We start from the raw sequence: 27,750 nt of genomic DNA, 5'->3' as shown, positions 1-27,750 counted from the left end.
TTATTATTTTTAAATTTTAAATGTCAGTTATTATTATTTTCAAACTTTATATTATTATTTTATTATCCTGGCCATTTGGGGCTGGTTGCTATAGGAATTATCATTTGGCTTCTTGAACAGGTTGCTACAGAAAACAGGTTGGCTTCCTAGGCTGGTTGCTGCAGCTTATGGGTCAGAGTTCTGCTTCCATATGTAGTCTGGCCTCACTCCATTGCTGTATTCGGTCTCCCATCATCATTTACAGATAGCTTTTGTCTCATTCAGTTACTTTAAGTCTCTTCTGTAAGCTATAGGTCAACATTTGTGTCTTCAGCAAAGGACAGTCTAAGAGTCCAGCTTGTGGGGATGGACTTTACCACATCCTACAAACAACTGATGCTTCAAAGATTATTCTCTTAGGTCCAGGCTTCTGTGCTGGCTCTGCTTAGACGACTTTCAGACAACAGCAAGGTTTTCAGAACCGCTTTTAGTTCAGAAACAGTTTCATGAAAGCAAACTACTAACCCAAGAGCCAACAGAACAAGAATTAATGACATAAGAATGAGCAGAGTAATGGAAAACATTTCTGTGACTATTCATTTTGAATATTATTAGTATCACTTAATGGTTTATCTTCCATGTGTATAAGGACGTCCTTTTGCTTCCTAAACTTCCCATAATCCAAACCAATTTGGTAAACTCGACTTTTGTAAACTGAAATAAAACATTTAAAAATGATATCTGATTATCCCTGGACCTCAAATCAGAAGTTCTGAATTCTGACTTTCCTTGCTTTCCAAGGTGATGCATCTACTTGCATACACTCTTACCAGGACATAATTGGACAAATGGATTGTACAACCAAGGCCTTAGCTAAAATGTCACATTTGAGAATGATCCTCACAGAATTAGGTATGACCAGCCTCTTTTAAGGAACAAAGGCTGACTTTACTCATCAAACCAATGCCTACAAAGCCCTACTAGGAATATAAGTTTGGTTCCTGACTTCCAGGCTCCCATTCTCATATATGGTAAAGAAGGCCACTTCCTGGAAAGCCAGAAACGTTCATCAATTTGGGAGACCTGGAGAAGAGAGGAATTTCTTTTACTTTGTGGATTGTGCAGGTAAAGTCTGGTGGAGAGAGTTTCTCTAGTTTGGCTTTCTAACATGTTCTTCACTCCACCTAAAGTCACTACTTCTCTATCAGAAGGATTCCCACACCAAACCCAAACATTCTTCTAGACCCAACTAAACTTCCTTCTCCTCAAGGAAGCCTTCCCAGCTTTTCCTCCACATAGAAGAATTTTCCTTCCACGATTCTCAAAACAGTTTTGCATTTTCATTATCCAGTGGTTTTTCCAGTAGTCACGTATGGATGTGAGAGTTGAACTATAAAGAAGCTGAGTGCTGAAGAATTGATCCATTTGAACTGTGGTGTTGGAGAAGACTCTTCAGAGTCCCTTGGACTTTAAGGAGATCAAACCAGTCAATTCTAAAGGAAATCAACCCTGAATATTCATTGGAAGGATTGATGCTGAAGCTGAAACTTCAATACTTTGGCCACCTGATGTGAAGATCTGACTCATTGGAAAAGACCCAGTTGCTGGGAAAAATTGAAGGCAGGAAGAGAAGGGAATACAGAGGGTGAGATGGTTGGATGGTATCATCGACTCAATGGACATGAGGTTGAGCAAACTCCTGGAGATGGTGAAGGACAGGGAAGAGTGGCATGCTTTAATCCATGGGGTCACAAAGAGTCAGACACTGCTGAGTGACTCAACAGTAACAACAAGCAGGCCTGGAGCAGAGCACAAGACATGGTATCACATGGCAGACGAACACAAAAGAAGGGCAGGAAGCAAGATAGAGAAAACTTGCAGCTGAGAAGAGATAGTGTCTAATGGAGCTTTCAAGAGATGGGATTTTAAAATTGGGTCGGGAGCCCAGATTTAGACTCTCAGTAATGCTTGGGCCTATTTGGGGACCTGCTGCTAGACCCTCCTTTACCTGTCTCCCTCTCCTTGTCTTCCAGGAGTGGGGACATGAAACCCTGCTGTTAAAAAAGCTGGGGAGACATATCTGATTCTGGAATCTTCCATCCCTTACTCCCTCGTGAGCCAGCAAGTTACCCAACTCTGTCAACCTTCCGTTTCCTTATCTGTGGAGCAAGAAAAGCGACATCCACTGTCTGCGTTATCTGATAACTTCTGGCCAGAAGTCAGTCCCGTCCCAGAGTGCCAGTGCCTGCGCTAGTAGCAAGTTAATAAGCAGCCTGACCTCTCTGTGTTCCCTGAACACATCTGTAATCCTCAGCAGCCGCTTCTGCCTGCAGAGCCTTCTCCTTCTGGAGGTTGGAATCCAGAGTTAAAGGTTTTCGCTAGCTTAGTGTGTGTTTCTGAGACTCTGAGGCTCTGACGCTCCTGGTGACTCTGCACCCCACCTAGGAGTTGGTGTACGGAGAAGATTCTGCAGCGTCCCCTGGAGCTGTGTATGTGTGTGTGTGTTTGTGTGTGTGTGTGTGTGTGTGTGTGTGTGTCTTGGCAGTGGAGAAGCTGGGCTGTGAGGCTCAGCCTCTTGGGTGGATCTCCACTGAGGCCCTGTGTTGGGGAAGAGCCAGCCACCCACGTGGAGGAAGCCCCCGGCAGGCCCAGGCCCTCTCCACCTCTGCTTCGTGGGTGGACCATAATCTCTTCCGTGGGTGTCTCCTAACTCAAGGGGCTCCCTCAGAGGGGTGGAGCAGGGAATGCAGGCTGGAAGTCACCTACACAAGCACCTGCTTTGTTTCAAATCCTCTGTGACCCTCTGGAGCAGGACCTCCCACAACCAAGAAAGGCCCCATCTACTTCTGTTTCTTGACGTTTCTGCTGTATTTTTAAGAAATGGATACATGCCAGAATGGGGTCATGAAAGGGCAATTTATACATTATTCATTGGTTCTTTTTAACAAGAAAGGCCCAACTGCATGGCCACACTTGGAGATAGTATGGGGTCACGTTTCAGGCTTCTGGTTCCCTGGCAGACTCAGGCCCTCCCGGCCCTGCTTCCCCTCTCCTCACTGTCCTGTGTGGTCCTCTCTGGGCCAGCGGTGGAAGTGAGGGGATGTGCAGTGTGTGTCGGAAGGAGCACACTGAACCTGATGGGAGGCAGGCTGCTTGTAGAAACATGGGCTGAGGCTGGGCCTTGTGCGGGGGCCATGGCTCCCTCCCCATCTGTGTGCAGGACCCGAGTCCTTCCTTCAACAGTACCACCCAGCCTCAGAGCCAATCCAGCCCAAGCTCTGGTCATGGTAAATGGTCATTGCTTTGACCCTGGGGTCACAGCCATGTCCCCTTATCACAGGAGCTGATCCCCACGCTCAGCCCGGGTCCCCAGGAGCACTGCCTGGCCTCTCTGGACATGTGGCTGCTCCCTGGGGCCCTGAGAACCAGAGGGGCAGGGCTGAGGGATAAGAGGGCACCAGGGGAAGGGAGGATGGACAGACGGCCATGCAGGTGATTGTGGAAGCATTAGGGCTCTCTCTGTCTCTGAAAAGTAGAACCAGGCCCCTGGACTGTGGGTTGAAAACATGGGTCGGGCATGACTGAATGGGTCCAGCCCAGTCTGACCGGGCCTGGAACTGGCCTGTTGCCTCTTGGTCCCTATTGCTGTCCTTGGTCCAGAGACTACAGCAGGAGAGTCCTTGCACTTGTCCAGGGACCTAATGACTAGGCTGAAGACTAGTCTGATTCAGCTGTGAGCCATTAGGCACGGTCATGGAATAGAAGTCTCTAGCCAATGCTCTTGATTCCTGGGCATATAGTGAGGACATGACAAGGGGAGATCCTTGCCCAGGTCCCCACATCTCCCCTTGGCCCCATGTTATCTCTCCAGATCTACACAAAACCTGGAGGTTGTACATGGTCATTCCCACTGTTTCACGTTGAGCATTAAGGAACCTGCCCAAGGTGTCTGCTGTAGAGTAAGTTTTAGGGCCGGCACATGTCCCTGTGTCTCCCCAAATCCAGCATTTGCCCTGATATCATGATGAAATTGTGAAAGGCTGAGCACCAGAGTGTATCTTTCTTGGTCCCAGCCTCTTAGGCTGGTAGTCTCTTCTTGTTCCTCCAGGACCCCTGTTCTGCCTTCTCCTCTGTGCCCTCTGCCTTGGCTAAACTTGACACCAGCATCAAAGGCTCCCCTGCCTTCTTGCAAAGGGAACTTCATACCAGCATCAAAGGCTCCCCTTGCCCTCTGTGCGAAGGGAAGCCTGCATGGAGATTCAAGGAAGATAGATGGGAGGCAGCAGGCAGTGGAGACCCTAGTAAGGCAAGGTGGGGGCATTCCCCGCTAGTACCTCCCCAGTCCTGGCTCTCTCCTACAACTCCAGCTGTCCTTCTAGATTTCAGTCACTGCCCTTGCACTTGACCTTGGCCCTAGGAAGAATGGCTCGTTCCCCACTGTTACCAGCACTGCTGCGATCAGCATCTCTCATTGGTTTTCCATAGCCCTGCCCCTTCCCGTGTACCCTGCTCCCTCCTGAATCCTCTTCGGTCACCCTGTTCAGGTGTATCTTCTCTCTCAGGAGTCCCTGACAGGACTCTCCCTGTTTTTTCCCTCTTCTCAGTGTGAGGCGAGCAGAAGTAATGCCATGGCAGGCAGCTTAGATTAGGAGTAGGCCTTCCTACTCCTGGGTGGTAAGATTATCAGGCCACCTGGATCAGCTTTTGCTTAACACTGACCGCTGTTTGCCAATTAGGAAGGGGGCGGAAACCCCCGGGAAAGTCCCGCACGCGAGAAAGTTTTGACCAATGAAATTGCTTTGCAATCCGCTTAAACCAACTACCAACGGCGTGTGCTCACCCTATAAATTTGTGTAACAGCTTGGGCTCGGGGCTCTCTGACTCCGCACCACTGCGTTGGATGTGGCAGGAGTCCTGACTCGAGTCAGCAATAAACTTCCCTTTTTGCGAGTTGCATTGTCTTGGAGGCCTTCTCTCTTCCCGCTCGGGGATTCGGACATGGGGCATAACACTCAGCTGTGGTTTTCTCCTCTTCCCAGCTCATTGGAAAAGACCCTGATGCTGGGAAAGATTGAAGGCAACAGAAGGAGATGACAGAGGATGAGATGGTTGGATGGTATCACTGACTCAACGGATGTGAGTTTGAGCAAGCTCCAGGAGATGGTGAAGGACAGGGAAGCCTGGCGTGCTTCAGCCCATGGGGTCGCAAAGAGTCAAACAGGACTGAGTGAGTGACCAGCAACAGCTTGTGGTATTCTCGTCTTCCCTCTTCACATACCCCGTGGCCCCCCAGGTCTCATATTTCCTTCCCAGGCCCCCTCCTCTAACACTCCTCTAACACGCATGGAGGCACTGCTTCTGAGGGAAAGAGTCCAGGGTCCCCTGGTTCTAGAGGGCAACCCAGGCCCCTGTGTCTAACCCTGAAACTGGAAGCTTGGCCTGTGCTGGGGGCACATGGACACCCAGGCGGGAGGGGGCAGGCCCCCGGCTCTCCACAGCTCTGCCGCTCACTGGGTCAGAGCAGAGTTCCCCCAGTAAACCTCCCGGCCCCTGCCCAGGCCCGGGCGATGGAATAAGTGTGGCTGAAGCAAGTCAGTCAGGAGGATTCTCCCTGCTCCCTGCCAATCATTCCAGGCTCTTTGGGGCAGATCTTTCTGGGTACACAGTGTCAGAGTACATATTTTAGTCTTTGTCTTTCCTTCACTGTAGGAACGGGCTGGCAGAAATCCTTACAGAATTTCTGCTGAAGAATCCAGAGCAGTCTTTGACAAGTAAGTCCTTTTATATTCTGGCTGAGGGATTATGCGTGAAACGGAAGAGTTCATGTGGGTTTGGTGCCATCTACTGGCCCAGCAGCCACCTGTCACCCTGTGAGTAACGCAGCTCTCTCTAGAAGTCAGTTTGCCTTCTCCCTGGGCAGACGTTCTGACGGGTGTGCACAAAATCACTTGGATGCTTGTTAAATATGAGGACTCCTGGGCCTGTCCTGAGGCTTCAACTCAGTTATTTTGGAGGGAATCCAGGAATGTGCTTTTCTAACTAGTACCTTAGATGTTTGTGAGACAAGGCCTATGGTCCACACACTGAGACCAACTCTGGTGAAGAACTGTATTTTCTAAGTGTCCTGCTTTGCATGGACAGTTATGTACACTTACATGGTTCTGAGAACTATGCTGACCACTCCTAAATCTGAATCTTTAGCAAAAGCTCCTACGTTTCAGGCTTGTGCTTTTGACTGGTGGCTTCATAAACGTCACTAGAAATAAGACACACAGATTCATCACGGTCATCTCTGAATCTCTGTACCTCATTCCCTCTCTTATTTAGAGGAGAGTCAGTCTTTTCCATTCTATTCAGGCCTTCCACTGATTGGATGAGGCCCATTCACAATAGGGAGGGAAATCCACTTTACTCTGTCCATCAATTTAAATGTTAAGCTTATTCAAAAACACCTTCACAGAATACCAGAATAATGTCTGACCAATATCTGGCCCCTCCATGGCTCAGTCAAGTTGACACAAAAAATTAAGCAAGCTCCACGAGGTCAGCCTCGTTAACTTAGCACCTATCACATCGTCTTCAACCATATTTAATCTCCAAATAAAGACAATAAAAAGGTCATAGTTCCACCTCACATGAGATAATCATCCTATGTAGAACTGGAAGTGTACTAACCCCTCAAACAGGAGATGGCAAGAGTGAACATTGACATTTTAGGAATCAGTGAACTAAAATGGACTGGAATGGGTGAACTGAACTCAGATGACCATTATATCTACTACTGTGGGCAAGAATACCTTAGAAGAAATGGAGTAGCCATTATAGTAAACAAAAAAATCCGAAATGCAGTACTTGGATGCAATCTCAAAAACGACAGAATGATCTCTGTTCATTTCCAAGGCAAACCATTCAATATCACAGTAATCCAAGTCTATGCCCTGACCAGTAATGCTGAAGTAGCTGGAGTTAATGGTTCTATGAAGACCTACAAGACCTTTTAGAACTAACACCCAGAAAAGATGTCCTTTTCATTATAGGGGACTGGAATGCAAAAGTAGGAAGTCAAGAAACACCTGGAGTAACAGGCAAATTTGGCCTTGGCGTACAAAATGAAGCAAAGCAAAGGCTAATAGAGCTATGCCAGGAGAACGCACTGGTCATAGCAAACACCCTCTTCCAACAACACAAGAGAAGACTCTACACATGGACATCACCAGATGGTCAATACTGAAATCAGTTTGATTATATTCTTTGCAGCCAAAGATGGAGAAGCTCTATACAGTCAGCAAAAACAAGACCAGGAGCTGACTGTGGCTCAGATCATGAACTCTTTATTGCCACATGCAGACTTAAGTTGAAGAAAGTAGGGAAAACCACTAGATCATTCACATATGACCTAAATCAAATCCCTTATGAGTATACAGTGGAAGTGAGAAATAGATTGAAGGGATTAGATCTGATACACAGAGTGCCTGATGAACTATGGACGGAGGTTCGTGACATTGTACAGGAGACAGGGATCAAGACCATCCCCATGGAAAAGAAATGTAAAAAGGCAAAATGGTTATCTGAGGAGGCCTTACAAATAACTGAAAAAAGAAGAGAAGCTAAAGGCAAAGGAGAAAAGGAAAGATACACCCATTTGAATGCAGAGTTCCAAAGAATAGCAAGGAGAGATAAGAAAGCCTTCCTCAGTGATCAGTGCAAAGAAATAGAGGAAAACAATAGAATGGGAAAGACTCGAGATTTCTTCAAGAAAATTAGAGATACCAAGGGAACATTTCATGCAAAGATGGACACAATAAAGGACAGAAATAGTATGGACCTAACAGAAGCAGAAGATATTAAGAAGAGGTGGCAAGAATACACAGAAGAACTATACAAAAAAGATCTTCATGACCCAGATAATCACAATGGTGTGATTACTCACCTAGAGCTAGACATCCTGGAGTGTGAAGTCAAGTGGGCCTTAGGAAGCATCACTACGAACAAAGCTAGTTGAGGTGATGGAATTCCAATTGAGCTATTTCAAATCCTAAAAGATGATGCTGTGAAAGTGCTGCACTCAATATGCCAGCAAATTTGGAAAACGCAGCAGTAGCCACAGGACTGGAAAAGGTCAGTTTTCATTCCAGTCCCCAAAAAAGGCAATGCCAAAGAATGTTCAAACTACCGCACAATTGCACTTATCTCACACACTAGCAAAGTAATGCTCAAAATTCTCAAAGCCAGGCTTCAACAGTATGTGAACTGTGAACTTCCAGATGTTCAAGCTGGATTTAGAAAAGGCAGGGGAACCAGAGATCAAATTGCCAACATCCGTTGGATCATCAAAAGAGCAAGAGAGTTTCAGAAAAACATCTACTTCTGCTTTATTGACTACGCCAAAGCTTTTGACTATATGGATCACAACAAACTGTCGAAAGTTCTTAAAGAGACAGGAATACCAGATCAGTTTACCTGACTCCTAAAAACTCTGTATGCAGGTCAAGAAGCAACAGTTAGAACTGGACATGGAACAACAGACTGTTTCCAAATCAGGAAAGGAGTACATCAAGGCTGTAAATTGTCACCCTGCTTATTTAACGTATATGCAGAGTACATCATGAGAAATGCCGGGCTGGATGAAGCACAAGCTGGAATCAAGATTGCTGGGAGAAATATCAATAACCTCAGATACACAGATGACAGCACCCTTATGGCAGAAAGCGAAGAAGAACTAAGAGCCTCTTGATGAAAGTGAAAGAGGAGAGTGAAAAAGTTCGTTTAAAACTCAACATTCAGAAAACTAAGATCATGGCATCTGGTCCCATCACTTCATGGCAAGTAGATGGGAAAACAATGGAAACAGTGACAGACTTTATTTTCTTGGGCTCCAAAATCACTGCAGATGGTGACTGTAGCCATGAAATTAAAAGACTCTTGCTCCTTTTAAGACCAACCTAGATAGCATATTAAAAAGCAGAGACATTACTTTGTTAACAAAGGTCCATGTAGTCAAAGCTATGGTTTTTCCAGTAGTCATGTATGGATGTGAGAGTTGGACTAGAAAGAAAGCTGAGTGCGGAAGAATTGATGCTTTTGAACTGTGATGTTGGAGAAGACTCTTGAGAGTCCCTTCGACTACAAGGAGATCCAACCAGTCCATCCTAAAGGAAATCAGTCCTTTATATTCTTTGGAAGGACTGATGTTGAAGCTGAAACTCCAATCCTTTGGCCACCTAATGTGAAGAACTGACTCACTGGAAAAGATTCTGATGCTGGGAAAAGATTTAAGGTGGGAGGAGAAGGGAACGACAGAGGATGAGATGGTTGGATGGTATCACTGACTCGATGGACATGAGTTTTAGTTAACTCCAGGAGTTGGTGATGGACAAGGAGGCCTGGTGTGCTGCAGTCCATGGGGTCGCAAAGAGTTGGACACAACTGACCGATTATGTATATTATACATAGACATTTTATACAATGTTATAATAAATATTAGACTATGTATAATATATATTTTCTTCCACTACTCATTGCTTCATCCTATATTTCCTTTGCCTTCATGGTAGGGCGACCCAACCCTTCATTCCTGAAGAGTTTGGGCCATTCATATTCCTGCCTGTATTGGATAGCTGTCATTTTCCATTGATTTTAATCACAGTGCATGGTAATATTTTAAAATAACTTAAGGAATCCCCCATAGTCCCTATATTTTCCTCTTTGCAGCCATTGTAGAGTCACTGTCCAGTTTCTCCTTGGCATAAGCCACGTCACATAAGCCAGCACAGTAATTCCCTTCTCTGCCTGTTGATTCAGAGGCACAAGGAGGTCAAAGTGACTGAGCGGCAGTCTTAACTCCCAGTTCAATGGAATCATTGTTGTGTCTTCTGGGGGAAGCATTCCTCCCTTTGGAACTAAGACCTCTATGCCAGCAGAGCACAAGATCACGGGAGCAGAAGCAAAAATTTTGCTAGTGGGTCACTGAGGGTCATCGTGAGTGGTGCTGCTCCCATTCCCACCCCTAGTTTCTGGATCTGTGAATCTGAGCAATGGAGGGAAAAGCACACTATATTGGGTGCCGACTGGAGTCTATTGTAGCTTTCTGGGGAACCATGCCCCGGTCTTGCAACATACTGCCCCCTGGTGGGCACCAAAATTGAGTCTTCAAGAGGCCATTCCGCTGTGGTATGGAGCTTCAGGGTGCGGGCGACCAGGGCAGGACCAGTGAACTCCACAGGCACGTGCCCACTGCCGCGCCACCCTCTGCCCGACTGCCTTCAAAGTGGGACGCTGTTTTCCTGCCTTCAGACTCGAACTGAAACATCAGCTCATCCTGGTTCCTGAGACTGCAGCCTTCACCCAGGTCTACACCATCAACTCTCCTGGGGCTCCAGCCTGACAACGACTGGGTGCAGGTCTTCTCAGCCTCCATAATCACACGAGCCAGTCTCTCAGAATAAATCAACAAATGTGTAGGTGGGAGGGGGGACAGATAGGGAGACAGATGCCTAGATAGAGCAAGAGAGAGACATAGAGACATGGATATTGCTGTCTCCTATTGTTTCTGTTTTTCTGGAGAACTAATACATATTTTGTGGTGGGAGCAATGTTTGACCAAGCATCTGAGCACCCTATGACCCACTATAGTTGATATATAAAATTAATCATCACAACACGTTTTCCTTCCTTTAGATCTTTTCAGCACCACTATATTCCCAAACCAAACCAGAAAAGTTGAAATTATCCTTTATTCTGTCTCTTTGTCATCTTTCATACTACATTGGTTGAAATCATAGATCTACCACTTACTAGCTATGTAACCTTAGGGAAGTTACCTAATGTCTCTGGGCCTCAGTCTCCTCATAAGAAGAGACATTTAATAACACCTACCTAATATGGTTTAAATTTTTTGAGATTTAAATTAGTTAATATTCAAAAAGCTTAAACATATCTGTGCTGTGCTTAGTCACTCAGCTGTGTCTGACTCTGCAACCCCAAGGATTGTAGCCTGCCAGTCTCCTCTGTCCATGGGATTCTCCAGGCAAGAATACTGGAGTGGGTTTCCATGCCCTACTCCAGGGGATCCTCCCAACCTGGGATCGAACCCAGGTCTCCCACATTGCAGGCAGATTCTTTACCAGTTGAGCCCCCAGGGAAGCCCTAAAAATATCTAATACCTCGTAAAAGGCTAAATGTTTCTTAAATAAAATACACTTAAAAAAAATAAATCCATGGGATTTCCCTGGTGGTTCAGTGACTAAGATTCCACACTCCCAATGCAGGGAGCCGGGGTTCAATCCCTGGTCAGGGAACTAGATCTCTCATGCCACAACTAAGAGTTCTCATGCTACTGTGACAACAACAAAATGATCACGTTCTGCTATGAAGATCAAAGATGCCAAGTGCTGCAACTAAGACCCAATGCAGCCGAATGAATAAACAAAAAATATTTCTTAAAATAATCCACGTGAAGACTACAGAACACCAAAGGAAAAAATCTTCAAAGCAGAGAAAAGAGAAATGGGCTATAAAAATTGACAGCTAAACAGACAACTGTTTACTCAAAGCTAATAATGAACAACAGAATATAATGGAGTTATATCTTCAACTTGCTGAGAGAAAAATAACTAGAATTATATAACAATAAAAATATTTTTCAGAAACAAAGTTTAAAAGAAAAGATGAACTAAAATAACTTTTAGGCAGACAAAAATCTAAAGGAGTTGACCACCAAAGATTATCACTAAAAAGAAACCTGGAGGATTCTTTAGAATGAAGAAAAATTATTCCAGAAGAAATGATATGATTTCTCACCTGGTATGTGAGAAATAATAATAAGACAATAAAACAGTAAAAGTTGTGAGTAAATCTAAGTACTATTGACTATATAGTACAGTAATAATGATAATGCCTTATGAAATTTAAAAAGAAAATGATGATGGCATGACAATAGAGAAAGTATGGAGCCTTAAGCTCTTTAGGGGAGAGGTGGGTAATTTGGAAGGAGGAGACATCATTTAGAGGCTTGATAATAAAAGGAAAGCAGGAGGAAATATCTGAATTTCAGTGGCCTCAGAAACTGAGAGTATCATAAAATCAGAAGCATGCCTCTGGTGATGCCGCTCACACCTATCATTCGTCCAAGAACCTGATCTCCACAGTACCAACAGAAGAGGGCGCTGTTGACCTAGGAGACTCAGTCAGCCAGCCTCTCGGCCTGGGTTCCCATGGAAGCAGAGTTTGAGACCAGGGTTTGTATGCTTCTCAAGTGATCACAAGGGACAGAAATAATGGACTAGCAGATTGTCAAAGGAAGGAGGGAAAATCAAGCACCATCACGCTGGTTACTGCCGTAGGCAACTCAGGATTCAGTCTTGCTGAAGACCCTCTGTGAAGTCCTGTAGAATACAGCATTTTCTGCCCTAGGGAAAGAAGGAGTGGGTATTTCATCACTGGTTTAAATGTAATTTAATCCCACTGGTTGCTGTGGCAGCCATAGAAGTGTGCTGTTTGGATCTCGCTTCAAGAAGGAATTTATCATTTTGTGGCAAGGAGGGCATTTAGTCGAAGGCCTGAGCTGGAGCGCCCACAGGATAGGCCTTGGCTTTGGAGCCAGCTGTGTGCTGGGGTTCACTCACCCAGTGAGTGAGTGAGCACAATGGGGGTCCTAGGACTTTCCCATACACAGAGAATTTTTTCCTATGACAAGAATTTTTAATATTTACTCTGTTAGCAACTGTCAAATATACATGTTATTAACTATAGTAGCCATGCTGTACATTACCTCCCTTTGACTTATCTACTTTAAAACTGGAAGTTTGTACCTTTTGACTTTCTTCACTCATTTTGCTCAGCTCTCCACCCTCCTGCCTCGAAACCACCAATCTGTTCCCTGTATCTACGAGCTTTGGGTGTCTGGAGAGGGGAGGGGAATTTCACGTATAAGTGAGATTGTACAGTATTTGTCTTTCTCTGTCTTTTTTCACTTAGCATAAAGCCTTCAAATTGCATCCACAGTGTCACAAATGGCAATATTTTATTATTTTTTATGGCTAAATAATATAATTATATATATATTAACATGGGCTTCCCAGGTGGTGCAGTGGTAAAGAATCTGCCTGCCAATACAGGAGACACAAGAGACGTGGGTTCGATCCCTGGGTCAGAAAGTTTCCCTGGAATAGCAAATGGCAACCTTCCAGTATTCTTGCCTGGGAAAATCCCCTGGACAAAGGAGCCTGGCAGGCTACAGTCCGTAGGGTCTCAAAGAGTCAGCACACACATACACAGATTAATATACATAAGTATACATTAATTTATATAATATATAAAAATATTTTATCTATTCATCCGCTTAAGGACACATATGTTGTTTCCATATCATAGATACTATAAATAATGATGCAATGAATATGGGGGTACATATATCTTTTCCAGTTAGTGTTCTCATTTTCTTTGAATAAGTTTCCAAAAGTGGAATTGCTGGATCATATGGTAGTTTTATTTTTAATTTTCTGAGGAAACTCCATATAGTTTTCCACTGTGACTATACCAGTTTACATTCCTAAACACCTACTGATTTTAGCTTTAAGGCTTCAGCGGAAATTCTGAGATCATGATAAATGTCTAGTTCAAGACGAAAAGACGTTCAACCTCTCTGTAGCATAGAAATGTAAATTAAAGCACTAATTAAATATCATTTTTGACTCAAAAGGTTGGCAGAAATTAATAAGAGCAATAACAACAAATTTGGGGCAAGACTTGGAACAATCCTTCAGAGAGTTAATGAGAATGTGGCTATAATTTCTTTTCTTCTCTTCATATGCAGAAAGAAAACCTTTGTACCTTGAAAACACTAACTACAGTTCATTGTGTTTTTTTTCAATATCTAATATGCGATATAACAAAGTTTTAATTTTTAAAGCCTAGTTTATCTTAAACCTTCAAGCTCAACCTACAAATCCATTTCTTCTATATAAATCCAATAGTTCAAAAGAATTATAAAAATTATTTCTACTGCCTCTTTGATTAATGTCAACTGACTTAAGTTTAATAGATTAAATCCTTCTTAAACATTTACTTATTTTATTTTTTAATTAATCACACTTTCTTAGACATTTGAAAATATAATCACAAATTCAATATATTGAATTCTTACAGGCAATAGAAACTCCTGTCATGGTAGACTTAACAAGAACAAAATTATTCTCCACAATTACGAGAATTGTAAATTAATAAATCAATCTTGTAAATGTGGTGTGTCGGATTCTCTTACCCATTTTCCAACATTATAAAACAGAAAAGCAAACAAAGCACATATAAAGCAGTAGAAAGATTTCAAGACTCATTACAAATCCCATACAATATAACCTACCAGAAAGAAGTCTGCATCCAGTATTTCATTATCTCTGTATTTATTTTATACCTGTCTAGGGTTATAAACTGCAAATTCAGTCAAAGGAAACAAAATTACAGTCTGTTGAATGATTCTATTCAAGCTGCTGGTTCAAAAGTTGACTAATTTGAAGGAGAGTGTCTGCACCTTCCTTCTCTGTTACTTGCTTAGGTATCTCATAGCCCACTTTTTCTAGGGTACTGTGTTGGCCAGGAAGATCCCCTGGAGAAGGAAATGGCAACCCACTGTCGTATTCTTGCCTGGAAAATCCCATGGACAGAGGAGTCTGGAGGGTTACAGTCCTTGGTGTTGCAAAGAGTCTAACACGACTTAGTGACTGGGCACAGGGGGGAGGTGATGAGCTTACATGGGGTGGTCACTCCAGCCAATGGGGCCTTATCCATATTCACATGCTAGGGAGTTTACACATCCTCATAGGAGAGCTGAGCCTCTCCTCCACATCAGAGGAAAAGTAAATGCCATGCTAGTCCATCCCTAGAGAACATGAAAGTGTCACTCACTCAGTCATGTCCAACTCTGGTGACCCCATGGACTGTAGCCTTCCAAGCTACTCTATCCATGGAATTCTCCAGGAAAGAATACCAGAGTGTGCTGCCTTTCCCTTCTCCAGGGGATCTTTCCAACCCAGGGATCGAACCTGGGTCTCCTACATTGCAGGCAGATTCTTTACCATCTGAAACACCAGGGAAGCCTTCCCTCGAGAATGCATCCTCCTATTTAGAACAACAAACATTTGTGACAAGCTTTCTTCTCTGTGAAATTTGACTCAGTTTAAAAACAAGTCCTTCTGTACTCAGCCAGGGAGTACCAATGGTAACACTCTTGCTGATGAAGCTTTGGGCAACAAAACCCTTTCATTTCAAAGTTAGACATGGTTGAAACACAAATAGACATACATGTCCCACATAAATTATGTTGACTTATCATATAACTTTTCAGTTGCCCTCTTCTCCCTTCGCTGTTCATCCCAGGCAGAGTCACAGACACCCTCCACTTGCCTTCATTTCTTCCACAACACCCCTCTGCCTATCATTGGGGAACTAAGAGTATATCTCACTGACATGGACCCAATACTTGGCCACCAGAGGTGAGCCTGCATAGGCCTAATTAGCAACCTGATCCTACTGCTGCCTAACTGATCTGTCCAGGGCCAGGCTTCTGTCTCCATTGTCAGCGAAACCCGCCACTGAAACACTAAAACCCTCCCCTACTATATGGGACCTTCCCCTCCTATACATGCTTCTTCAAGAGTGGTCCAGGATCACCTGAAGCAGAAACATCCGAGGCATTTGTTCAGATATAGAATGCCAGGCCACATGCTGAATCTCTGGTGATGGACACAGCACGCTGCCAGTTTGAAATGTGAATCTTCCACACACCAGGTTTTGAGCACCAAGCCCTCGATCATCCTTGTCTCTGCTTTCCTTAGACCAATGGAGGTGGCATCTGACTCCCTACCATGAGTGGCCTGGACCTAGGACTCTATTGACCCTCTGGCAGTGGGCATCACCTCTGACCAGCAAGATCCTAGCAGGCAAGGAGCCACTTACTGGGTATAATTTTCAACCACTTTTTCCTTAAATTCCAGCCTGCTCTGTCTCCATGATTTGACTTAGAGTCTCACTTAACTTGACTTGGCTGCTTTTGGTTTTTATTTCATGATAATTTATTCCATAAGCGCACCCATTTTGACAACTTGAGATGCTAACAACACAGTTTAATTTCTTTCTTGGCTGAGTGAAGTTTCCGCCTCATTAGGACACTCTCTGAGGGGCCACCAATCACAGACTAGTGGGTTTCCAGCCAAAGAACTACTTCCTTCAGTTCTTTGTAGGACCGGAAGCCTGCACCTAATGTGCAGCTGGGTTGTGATCAGAGCTTCCAGGCAGAGAGATGGCCTCCTGTAGGAAAGGCAGTCAATTCTCTTAGGAAAATGGAGCTTTTATGTCTGAGCTGCAAAAGGAACAGGCCAGTCAGCAGCTGGGACAATGGCCAGGCTCCTGGAGAGCAGGTGCAGGAAGCCCACTTTTGGAGTGGCTCTGGGCAGCAATGCCAGGCCCATCTTCTGCCCCTTCTACCCTGAAAAGCAGTACCCACATCCTTCCAGACGGGTCCTCAGCCCTGCACTTAGCACCTGGCTCTGTGGGTTCTAAGCCCCAGGATCTCTCCCCCTGCTTTCCTGGTAAATAACTGACAGATGGACCCACACGAGTTATGGACGGCTTGCTGTGCTGCCTCTTCCTCTAAGCATGTTTGAATCTCCATGAGACGCACAGAGCCATGGTGTGTCAGACCTTAACACAACCTGGTCCAGCTCCTTCTCTAGGGACGAACAAATGAGCTCAAAGAAGAGTGTGTGTGTGTGCTCAGTTGCTCAGTCATGTCCAACTCTTACAACCCCATGGACCGTAGCCTGGCAGGCTCCTCTGTCCATGGAATTCTCCAGGCAAGAACACTGGAGTGGGTTGCTGTTTCCTTCTCCAGGGGATCTTTCTGACCCAGGGATCGAAACTGCATCTCCGTGTTGGCAGGAGGGTTCTTTACCATTATGCCACCTGGGAAGAGAATCACCTGCAAAAATCACCTGCAGGGGAAGGGGTGGAACCTGCGTGTCAACTGTCAGAACCCTGCCCTCCCTCCAGAGCCTTCTCTATGCCTGCCTACAGACATACCTACATGGGACAAAAGAAGAGATGGTCCTCAAACACTACCCTACCTCGATCTGCCCACTGCTATCTCCAGCCTTAACCTCTCCTCTGCAACCCAGACTCACACATCCATCTGTCTACTTGGGTGTCCAACCAAACACGTCCAAAACCAACTCAAAGCCCACCCCCTTCAACTTCCTCATTTCAGTAACTGACACATCTGTCCTTCTGGTTGCTTTAGTTAAACAACTCGGAGTGCCCCTTGCTGTCTCTCTCACACTACATTCCATTCATCAGCACATCCTGTCAACTCCACTTTCTATCCAGGATCTGATCTCTTCTCACCGCCCACACAGTTCGACCAAGGTCCTTGGCAACATTTCCATGGTCACAGTGGCTTCGTGAATGGTCTCCTGGTGTCTACATCTTTCCCAACCATGCAGTCTACACTCCATGCAACACTCAGGGTGAACGTGGACCTACACCACCCTCTCTTACACCCTTCCCACAGCTCCCATCTCAGGGTAAAAGCTGTGGATCCCATCAGAGCCCACAGATCCTACAGGACACAGAACACCTTCGGTTCCTCCTCCCCTCACAAGGCTCCCCTCCCTCACTCTGCTCCTACCCTCCCCTTATTCCTCACACATGCCCAGCCTGCCCCAGGCTCCAGGCTTTTGTTCACTCTTTCTCCTCCACCAACTCTCTCCCCAGATCTTTGCCACTCCCTCCCTCCCTTCCTTCAGGCCCTGCTCAAATATCAACTCAAGAAAGAGGTCTCTGACCACCCCACACAAAATTGTAATGGCACCCCTTCCCCACACTTTCTGTTCCTTTGCTCTGTTGTTCCTGGAGCACTCACATGCGTGCGTGCTAAGTCACCTCAGTCGTGTCTGACTCTTTGAGACCCTATGGCCCATAGCTCGCCAGGCTCCACTGTCCTTTGCATTCTCCAGGCAAGAATACTGGAGTGGGTTGCCATGCCCTCCTCCAGGGGATCTTCCTGACCCAGGAATCAAACCTGTGTCTCTTGCATCTCCTGCACTGCAGGTAGATTCTTTACCTGCTGAGCCAAGGGGGAAGTCCCTCTCCAGAGCACTTACAATCTGATATATAGTTACCTGTTTATTCACCTTTTTATCCCTCTATTCTAGAACACAAGCTCCATGATGGTGCGGAATTTGCTATATTCACTGTTGAATCCCCAGCTTGTAGAGCAGTGCCTGGCACTTAGTAGGTGCTCAGTCAACACTGGCTGAATGAAGGGGTGAATGGATGATTCTTGTGGCAAATGCTCTGTGAGGCATTTTAGGTTCACACCTCACTTCATCCTCACATACCTGTAAGATGGGTGTCATTATCCTCATTTTACCAAAGAGGAAATAAATGCTCAGAAGAGTTCCAAAGTAAAAAACAAAAGGATCACAGAGTTCATTGCTGGTAAATGGTAGAGTCAGGATTTGAACTCAGTTCTAAAGGATTCAAAGCCCTTGCTGTTCACGTAAAGACAGACCAAAGGAATCAAACATATCACCCTTCTTAGAAAGATTTGCACTTTAAATGACCCGGGATGGAGGACATGGTAAAATATTGAATCCCTATTGGTGAGATTTCATCCACTCTGGCATTAGACCTTCTCCAGCCCCTCAAGCCGTTCCCTAGGTGCCCCAACTCTGTCTGCAGCAGGCAGCCCCACGGGGTACCTCTTTATGCAGCCAGCTTGGAAGAGCATCCCCAACAAAGGCTGTCATTGTTAACTTGCTGCGCTAACTCTGTCTCACTTGCAGCCTGACACTTACATCTTGCCAAAACAATAGTGCCAATGGATGAGACACCTCTCCAGGGCTGCTCTAGAATTGTGATAGAATCAGCAATCCCATTTTTGCCCACCTCTCCTCCCCTTGAGTGTCCTCGGGACCATCCCTCATCTTTGTTGAAGTGCCCTTCTCCTGCCATTCACATCCACAGCCTTTCTTTCATTTCACATACATGATGCCCACAGTTGCCTTCTTCACTCTCGTGGGCACAAACATTCACACAGAACTGTTCCCCCATACTCAGCTTTGGATGGGAAGAACTGAGGGCATGGGTGGTAGGTGGGTGGGGCACTGCAGGTTTGGGGAACACCTTGAAGAAGTTGACAATGTCCGGAAAGGAAGGGGTATTTTTGAGAAACAGTCAGTTGGCTAGTGGGTCTGCATCGTGGATGAGTGTGGAGAAGGTTGGGAGTGGAAGAGTGCACAGCTACAAAGACCAGGCGGGCAGGCAGTGGAGGGGGCAGAGTGAGGCACGGCCCTGGATCCTAAGCCCAGAGCAGAGCTTCGAGGGTGCTTCAGCGCCGTCCTCCACAATCCTCCTTCCCCTACCCTGGGTGGACCAGTTCCTGGCCAGTGATGTTTCAGAAAGCCACCCAGTCAAACTTTTTGGTTTTCCTTGATAGCCGGATTCTTGCCTCCAACCGAGGTGTGAATAGATGGAATCTCACCTCCTGGGCAGCCTCTATTTCCCATGCTTCCCAGGACTCCCCAGGCTGTCTGCTGTCTCCTCCTGCCCCGCCACCCCAGCGAAGATCTCACAGATTGCTGGTAGCTGAGGAGTCCCAGCATCACCACTTGCCAACTGAGGAGCATAACCTCTCTAAGACCTCAATCTCCTCTGTGTGGAACAGGAAATTCACCTCTTCTGGCCATTAAGGAAAAGAGTGAATTCAATGTGAAGAAAATGAGGTTTTCTCTCAGGATGAAGAGAGCTGGAAAGAAAGTTATTTCCACCCTAACCATTAGGAAAAGCTGGATAAGCTATAAAATTATACCTTTTATAGAGCCCACAAGTGATCTGTGTTAACAAGGCAACTAGGTGAACCAAATTCCAAGGAGGAAGAAGTCCATCAAAGGCAAGGTGGGATGCACACAGTGTCTCTCCTCTGGCAGAGCCTGGGAGGACGAGGAGGCTGCTAAACAATCAGTTGAAAAGTAAACTAAGAGCTTAACACATTCTTGGAGGCCAAGAGTGGGTCAGCACATCAGTTTGGAACGGTGGGGGCCCTAGACACCAGGAGAGCTCACTTCACTTGTAAGTGCCTCTTTCTGCGCCTCTCCTGGGTGCTCACAAGAAAGAATGGAGGCATGGCAGCAGATTGATGAGAGTCTCCTCTGACACAGAAGGGAAGAAGGTAATGAGGGCTGAGTGGGACAGGCTCAAAGCCCTGCTTGCTTCTTTGGATCCTTTTCTCCTATGAATCAAAAGCCTTAAGCTAGTGAGGAAGAGAGAGTGCACCCTCAAGATGCATAGCTTCTGGGAGGAGAGAAGGAGTAAAACCCATGTTTCTTGGGAGAATATAGGAAACTCTCCCCCAGGAAATAGGCAAAGAACCATCACTGCTAGAAGATGAGTAGGAGCAAAAATCTTCTACCCCCAGGGACAGCAAGAGAGATCTTGGGTCCAGAATTCTACACTGATGCCAAGAAAACTGCATAACTGGAAAGAGATAGATCAGTGGAACAAAATAGAGAGCCCAGAAGTTGACCGTATGAACACAGTCAACTGGTCTTTGACAAAGGATCAAAGGCAATACATTGGAGCAAGCAGTCTCTTCGACAAATGGTACTGAAACAACTGGACGTCCACTTGCAAAAAAGATGAATCTAGACACAGATCACCCTTCACAAAAATTAACTCAAATGGGTTAAAGACCTCAATGTAAAACACAAAACTGTAAACTCCTGGAAGATAACAGGAGAAAACCTAGACGACTTGGATGTGGTGATGACTTAGACACAACAACAAGGGCACAATCCATGAAAGAAATAATTGATAAGCTGGACTTTATTTTAAAACTTCTGCTCCGTGAAAGATAAGGTCAAGGTAATGAAAAGACAAGCCACAGATTGGAGGAAAATGTTTGCAAAAGACATATCTGATAAAGGACTATTACTCTAAATATACAAAAACTAGTAAAAGTCAACAATAAGAAAACAAAAAAAACCATTAGAAAATTGGCCAAAGACATTTCAGCACTGCCATGCAAATGGCAAAAAAGCATATGTGAAGATACTCTACCTCATATGTCACTTAGGAAACGCAAATTGAAACAAGAGACCACCACACACCTGTGAGAATGGCCATAGTCCAGAACTCTGACAACACCAAATGCTATTCAGGATGCGGAGCCATAGGAACTCTCACATATTACTTGTGGGAATGGAAAATGGTACAGTCATTTTGGAGGACAATGTGGCAATTCCTCATGAAAACTAAACATACTCTTACCACATGATCCAATAATTGTGCTCCTTGGTATTTACTTGGAGTTAAAAATATATGTCTACACAAAAACCTGAACACAGATGTTTATTCATAATTGCAAAAACTTGGAAAACAACCAAGGTGTTCTTTAGTAGGTGAATGGACAAACTGTGGTAAATCCAGACAATGGATTATTACCCTATACTAATAAGAAATGAGCCATCAAGACATGAAAAGATCTGTAGGAACCATAAAGGTATATTATTAAGTGAAATAGACCAATCTAAAAGAGTTATGTCTATATGGTTGTATGATTCCAACAATATGACATTTTGGAAAAGGTAAAACTACAGACAGTAAAATAACCAGTGGATGTCAAGGGTTGGGAAGGGATGAATAGTCAGTGCACCAAGCATTGTTAGGGCAGTGAAAATACTCTGTATGATATCATAACAATAAATACATGTCTCTTTGAGAGTAAGTGTTAGTCGCTGAGTTGTGTCTGACTCTTTGTGACCCCAGGGACTGTAGCCTGCCAGGCTCCTCTGACCCCTGGAGTTCTCCAGGCAAGAACACTGGGATGGGTAGCCATTCTCTTCTCCAGGGGATCTTCCTGACCCAGGGATTGAACCCAGGTCTCCTGGATTGCAGGCAGATTCTTTACTCTAGTCTGAGCCAGCAGGGAAACCCACATGTCACTAAACACTTGTCCGAACACTTGTTGAAATCTGCAACCACAAGAGTGAAACCTAAAGTAAGCTATGGACTTTGGATAATTATGATGTGCCATTGCGGATTCATCAGTTATAACAAATCCATCACTCTGGTACAGGATATTGATAACAGGGAAGACTAAGAATGTATGGCATACATATATAGAATAAATGGGATATCTCCCTACCTTCTTCTTTATTTTCCTATGAATTTATAACTGCTCTAAAAGACAGTCTTTTAAAAAGGTAATGAATTAATTAATAATGGATATAAAATGAAATCATGAAGAAATAATTAACACAAATGAAAGCAGGAAAAGAAAAAAAGGGAAAAGAACAAATCAAACAGAAAACAGCCAGCAACCTGGTAGATATAAAGCCAACCACATCAATAATTAAATTACTTGTAAATCACCCATGAGTTCTATTTATACTTTTAGCTAAAATGAAATAATGGTGACGTGGTTTATCCTTCTGCCTGAACCTTTAAAACTGGACAAAACGATGTTTGAGACATTTCATACAAGGCAACAGAGGACACTGATCCCTGATAGACAGGGAACAAACAAGGCTTACTTCCTTGGGCCTACTGTGATTAGGAAAGGCAAACCCAGAAAGTCCCAGCAGACCACATGAGATAAGGAGACATTGCTCTGAATGTCCAGAAACACGAAGCTAGAGCTTATCATGGAGGGTACCAGAGAGGAGAGGGCTGCAGAGATGCTCAGAGTCCCTTTAAAGACTTGTACAACAGTGATGAGTGCATTGATGTGAGGAGAGCATCGAGAATAAGGAAGGGACCACTCCCACGGAGGAGAGGGAAGAACCTGGCGCTCACACTAACTACAGAGAGTGCTGTTCCCACGTCATGACCCTGGGGTGCTGGGTAGGATACTCAGAAATGTCTTCCTTGGTGTTGGGAAGCAACGAGCTTAGAGTAAACATGATCCTGGTCCCATACAAAGTGTTTTAAAATGAGGACCTAACAGGATGAAACAACTTCCAAGTGACTCTCACTGCAGCCCAAAGCAATGCTCAGGAATATTGAAAGGAATACAAAGCTATCCAACATCCAACAAGACAGTTCACAATGTCTAGTATCCAGTAAAAAAGTATTAGACGTTCATTTCTTTTTTTATATGAAAAAATAAAATTAAAAATATATATTCTATTTATTATGAGAAATATATTCTACATGAAATAGATTGTCAGAGATTTATTCATATATTCAACAAACTAGTTTATTTTTTTCATCACTTAGATTTCAATTTCCATGATCTCATTTTAGATGTTACTCCTAATGTTTATTTTTATTTTTTTAATGAATTTATTTTTAATTGAAAGATAATTGCCTTAAAATATTGCATTGGTTTCTGCCATACATCAGCATAAATCAGTCATAGGTATACATATGTCCTCTCCCTTATGAACCTCCCTCCCTTCTCCCACCTCCCACCCCATAGGCATTCAAAGGGCAGAAAAATATAACCATAATGAGGGGAAATAAATCAATCAACCATTTGAAAATGACAGAGAATTGATACAGATGTTAAATTTAGCTGACAAGGACATTAAAATAGTGACTATAACTGAATTTCATAGTTTCAAAAATTTAAGTAGAAACATGGACAATATAAAAGAGACATGAATAAAACTTTGAGGATGAAAAGCAAAAAACGAAAAAGTACACTGGATAGGATTAACAACCGATTATACATTGCACATTAGAGGTTAACAAATTTGGGTAGTTTCTAATGCTATGAGTTCACTCATAATGCTATGAGTTCACATGAGTTTTTTTGAGTTCACTAATCTTTGTTCCAACAATGTCTAATCTTTTGTTAATCCTGTTAATTCTAGTTGGCATATTTTTTTATTTCAGACATTATAGTTTTCATCTCTAGAAGCTCAACTTGGATTTCTTTTATATCTTCCATTTCTCTTGTTGACATGCTTAATTTTCCCCCCGAGCTTTTTAAGATTAATTTTTATTGCAGTATAGTTAATTGTTGAATTCGTTTCTGCTATCCAAAGTGAATCAGTTGTATGTTTATATGTATCCACCCTCTTTTAGATTCTATTTCCATATAGGTTATTACAGAGTATTGAGTAGCAGTCCCTGGGCTATACAGTGTTTTTATTAGTTATTAATATCCATTTTATATATAGTAGTGTGTTTATGTAAATCCCAATCTTCCAATTTATCTCTCTGCTCCCCTTTAATCTTTGGTAACCATAAGTTTGCTTTCTACGTCTGTGACTCTACTTCTGCTTTGTAAATAGTTTCATTTGTACTATTTTTTTTATATTTCACATGTAAGTGATATACTATTTTGTTTTTCTCTGTCTGTCTTTCTCTACCTAGTATGACAATCTTTAAGTCCATTTAAGTCACTGCAAATGGCATTATTCCATTCTTTTTTATAGCTGAGTAATATCTCATTGTATACATACATAGTATATATATATATACTATACATGTGTATAGCATAGTATGTATGTATGTATAGTATATATGTACTACCTCTTCTTTTTCCATTCCTCTGTTAATGGACATTTAAGTTGCGTCTGTGTCCTGGCTATTGTAAATAGTGCTACAATGAACATTGGGGTACATGTGTCTTTTCAAATTATAGTTTTCTCTGGATAGATACCCAGGACTGGGATTGCTAGATCATATGGTAGCTCTATATCTAGTTTTTTAAAGAAACTTCATACTGTTTTCCATCATAGATGTGCCACCCCGAGCTTTTTGAATCACTGTTTTGAAGAGGTTTTTGTTTGTTCTACTGATTATATCATCTGTGTCAGTTGTTAGAGTTCAACTGATAGATTTCCCTCCTCCTTATGAGCAACATTCCTCTGCTACTTTATATGTTTGGTAACTTTTACAGGATCCCAGTTATTGTACTTTACTGGATGCTGCATATTTGTGTATTTCATAAATACTCTTGACCTTTGTTTGGAACACAAAATACTTGGAAACAGTTTGAGGCTTTCAGGTCTTGCTTTTAAGGTTTGTTTGGCACAACCAGAGCAGCATTTAATCCAGGATGTTTTTTTTCCCCCGCTACTGAGGCAAGACCAGACCAATTACACTACCCAGTGCTTTATAGATTATGAAGTTTGCCAGCCTGGCTGGTCATAACAGGTACTATTTACTGTGTGACTCTAGTATTGCCCCCTTTAATCCATGCAAGGGATTCTTTCCTCGCACACATGCACTGAACAGAACTTAACCGAACACTCAAGAGAAACCTCTGTGTTTTTCTAGAGTTCTCTTTACCTGTAGCTTGCTCATCTCTGTCACTCTGCCTCTCTAACCCCTAGCTCTCCCTCTTCAGTGCAGGAGGCCCTCTAGGCTCTGACTGATTCTGTCTTCCCTGTGCCACGGCCTGAAAACTCTCTTTAGGCAGCAAGTTAGGGCAACAGTGGGGATTAATTACCCAGTTGGTCTCCTTCATCTCAGGGATCTGTCTTCTGTTACATGATCCAACTTCCTGAAATCTGCTGTTTCATATATTTTATCAGAATTTATAGTTAATTCATATGGGAGCATAAATCCAGACCTGTTAATCTATCTTGGACCTGGTGTTTTAAAAAAAAGCATTTAAAACAAAACATATGCTTGAAATTTTATTACTGAACTTAAAATGTCAAAATAATTTTTAAATTCAGAACCTAAAGTTTTTGTACTCAAAAGAAAAAAAATTTTATTATATCATGGAATTTACAAATTGTTTTTTTCAACTTTTCACATAGCTGAAAAACACATAACGCAAGTAACACTGCCAAGAAGTTTTTTCTTTAAAGGGAAAGATAGGGCCTGTCTGCACTACTCAGACAGGGATCCATACGGCATTGTTCAGCATTTCCATAATCACTTAAAGGCAGTCCTTGATGTCCTGTAGATAAAGAAGGATGGCCCCAAATTCCTTGCAGCAGAAACTCACTTAGGTAGCATTAACCCTGACTTACAAATTGAACAGTACCTCTACAAAAGGAATCTCTGTGGCACCTACAACATAAAACCAGAGAGAACTTGGGTAAAACTTCTGTTGGCAGCTCTCACCATCGTTGTCATTGAAAACCTGGCTGATGTCAGTGTCCTATTCCCCAGGAACACTGGCCAGAGAGTTGTGCAGAAGTCTGCTGCTGCCGCTGGAGCCTCTTATTGTGAGCACTCCACTCCTGGAACCTTCACTAACCAGATCCAAGGCAGCCCTCAGGGAGCCGAGATTACCAGTGGTTACTGATCCCAGGGCTGACACCAGCCTCTCACAGAGGACTCTTGTGTTAACCATCGTTCCCATAACACAGACTCTCCTCTGCATTATGCGGACATTGCCATCCTGTGGAGCAAGAAGGGAGCCCACTCAGTGGGTCTGATGTGCTGGGTGCTGGCCCGGGAAGTTCTGGGCATACATGGCACCACCTCCTGTAAACCCCCATCAGAAATTATTCCTGATCTCTGCTTCTAAGGGATCCTGAAGAGATTGAAAAGGAAGAGCAGGCTCAGCTGAAAAGGCTGTGACCAAGGAGAGATTTCAGGTGAATGGACTGCTCCAGCTCCCAAGTTCACTAGTACTCAACCTGAGTCCAGACTGGCCTGAAGGCACAGGTGCCCTGGGTGCCTATTCAGCTATTCCCTACTTACAATCAGAGTGCTCAGCCCACCACGGAGGGCTGGTTTGCAGCTCCCACTTCTCAGGCCACTGAATGGATATGAACAACCACTAAGTGGTCTTTAGTTTGATCTTCCATAAACTCTAAAAAATGGAAACAGGTTGATGGAAAAAAAAAAAAAACCAGCTTCTTATACATAAGTAGGTAGATAGATAAAAGATAGACAATGAGAAAGGCTGACTTCCCTGGAGGCTCAGCCAGTAAAGAATCTGCCTGCAGTATGAGAGACCCGGGTTTGATCCCTGGATTGGAAAGATCCCCTGTAGAAGGAAATGGCAGCCCATTCCAGTACTCTTGCCTGGAGAAGTCCATGGACAGAGGAGCCTTGTGGGCTATAACCCATGGGGTCGCAAAGAGTCAGACAACTGAGTGACTAACACTTCACTTCAAAGGGAAAGGTGGAAGGAAAGAAAAGTGGTAGAGGATGGGGTGTGCAGTGATCATTAATCAGAGAAGGGAAGAAGGAATAAAGAAACAGCAAGAAAAAATCTGCCTTCATTGTCTATGACTAGTGCAGTGGGAAAGCCTGGCTGGGAGCCAGAAGGCCTGGATTTAGCCTCTGTGACCTTAGAAATGCCACTTTAAACTGTTTGAGTTTTTGTAAAATATCTAATTTATAGAATTACCAGGAAAATACTATTAAATAACAGACTTAAATGACTATTACAATGCCTACCACACAATAAAAAAAGCACAATAAACATTAATTCCTTCTCTCTGACTGATCATTTATATGGTTCACAAATGAGCACAGCTACAGTAGAGATCCTGCTTTAAAAATGTAGGTTTTATTACTATTCAGGTATAATAAGGCCAACAGATAGAGGGACAATTACCTTTAGGAAGGTAATTCCAAGAGGAAGGGGTACCCTATGCCATACACAGTCACATAGAGAAGCACCAGGGTCAGTCAGGAGGCAGGGAGAGTGGGAGGAACACATGGGCAGGAGCCTTTATTTTCTTGTGAAAAGGGTAAGCAGGCTTAGGATGGCTAGTTTGAATAATTTCAGCAGCATCTAGGATGCTGGGGCTATCTCTACTTGTCCAGTACCCTACCCTGGGGTAATTAGGGCAGATG

At 43.8% G+C, this 27,750-nt stretch overlaps 1 pseudogene; it reads left to right on the top strand.

The window, feature by feature from the left end:
- LOC133074507 (small ribosomal subunit protein uS2-like) overlaps positions 1-26,715 on the top strand; it is a 95,613-nt pseudogene extending 68,898 nt beyond the window's left edge.
- The last annotated feature ends 1,035 nt before the right edge of the window (positions 26,716-27,750 follow it).

This window comes from Dama dama, chromosome 20 (genome assembly GCF_033118175.1).
Source record: "Dama dama isolate Ldn47 chromosome 20, ASM3311817v1, whole genome shotgun sequence".
Taxonomy (NCBI): domain Eukaryota; kingdom Metazoa; phylum Chordata; class Mammalia; order Artiodactyla; family Cervidae; genus Dama; species Dama dama.
This window is presented reverse-complemented; position numbering and strand designations above follow the sequence as displayed.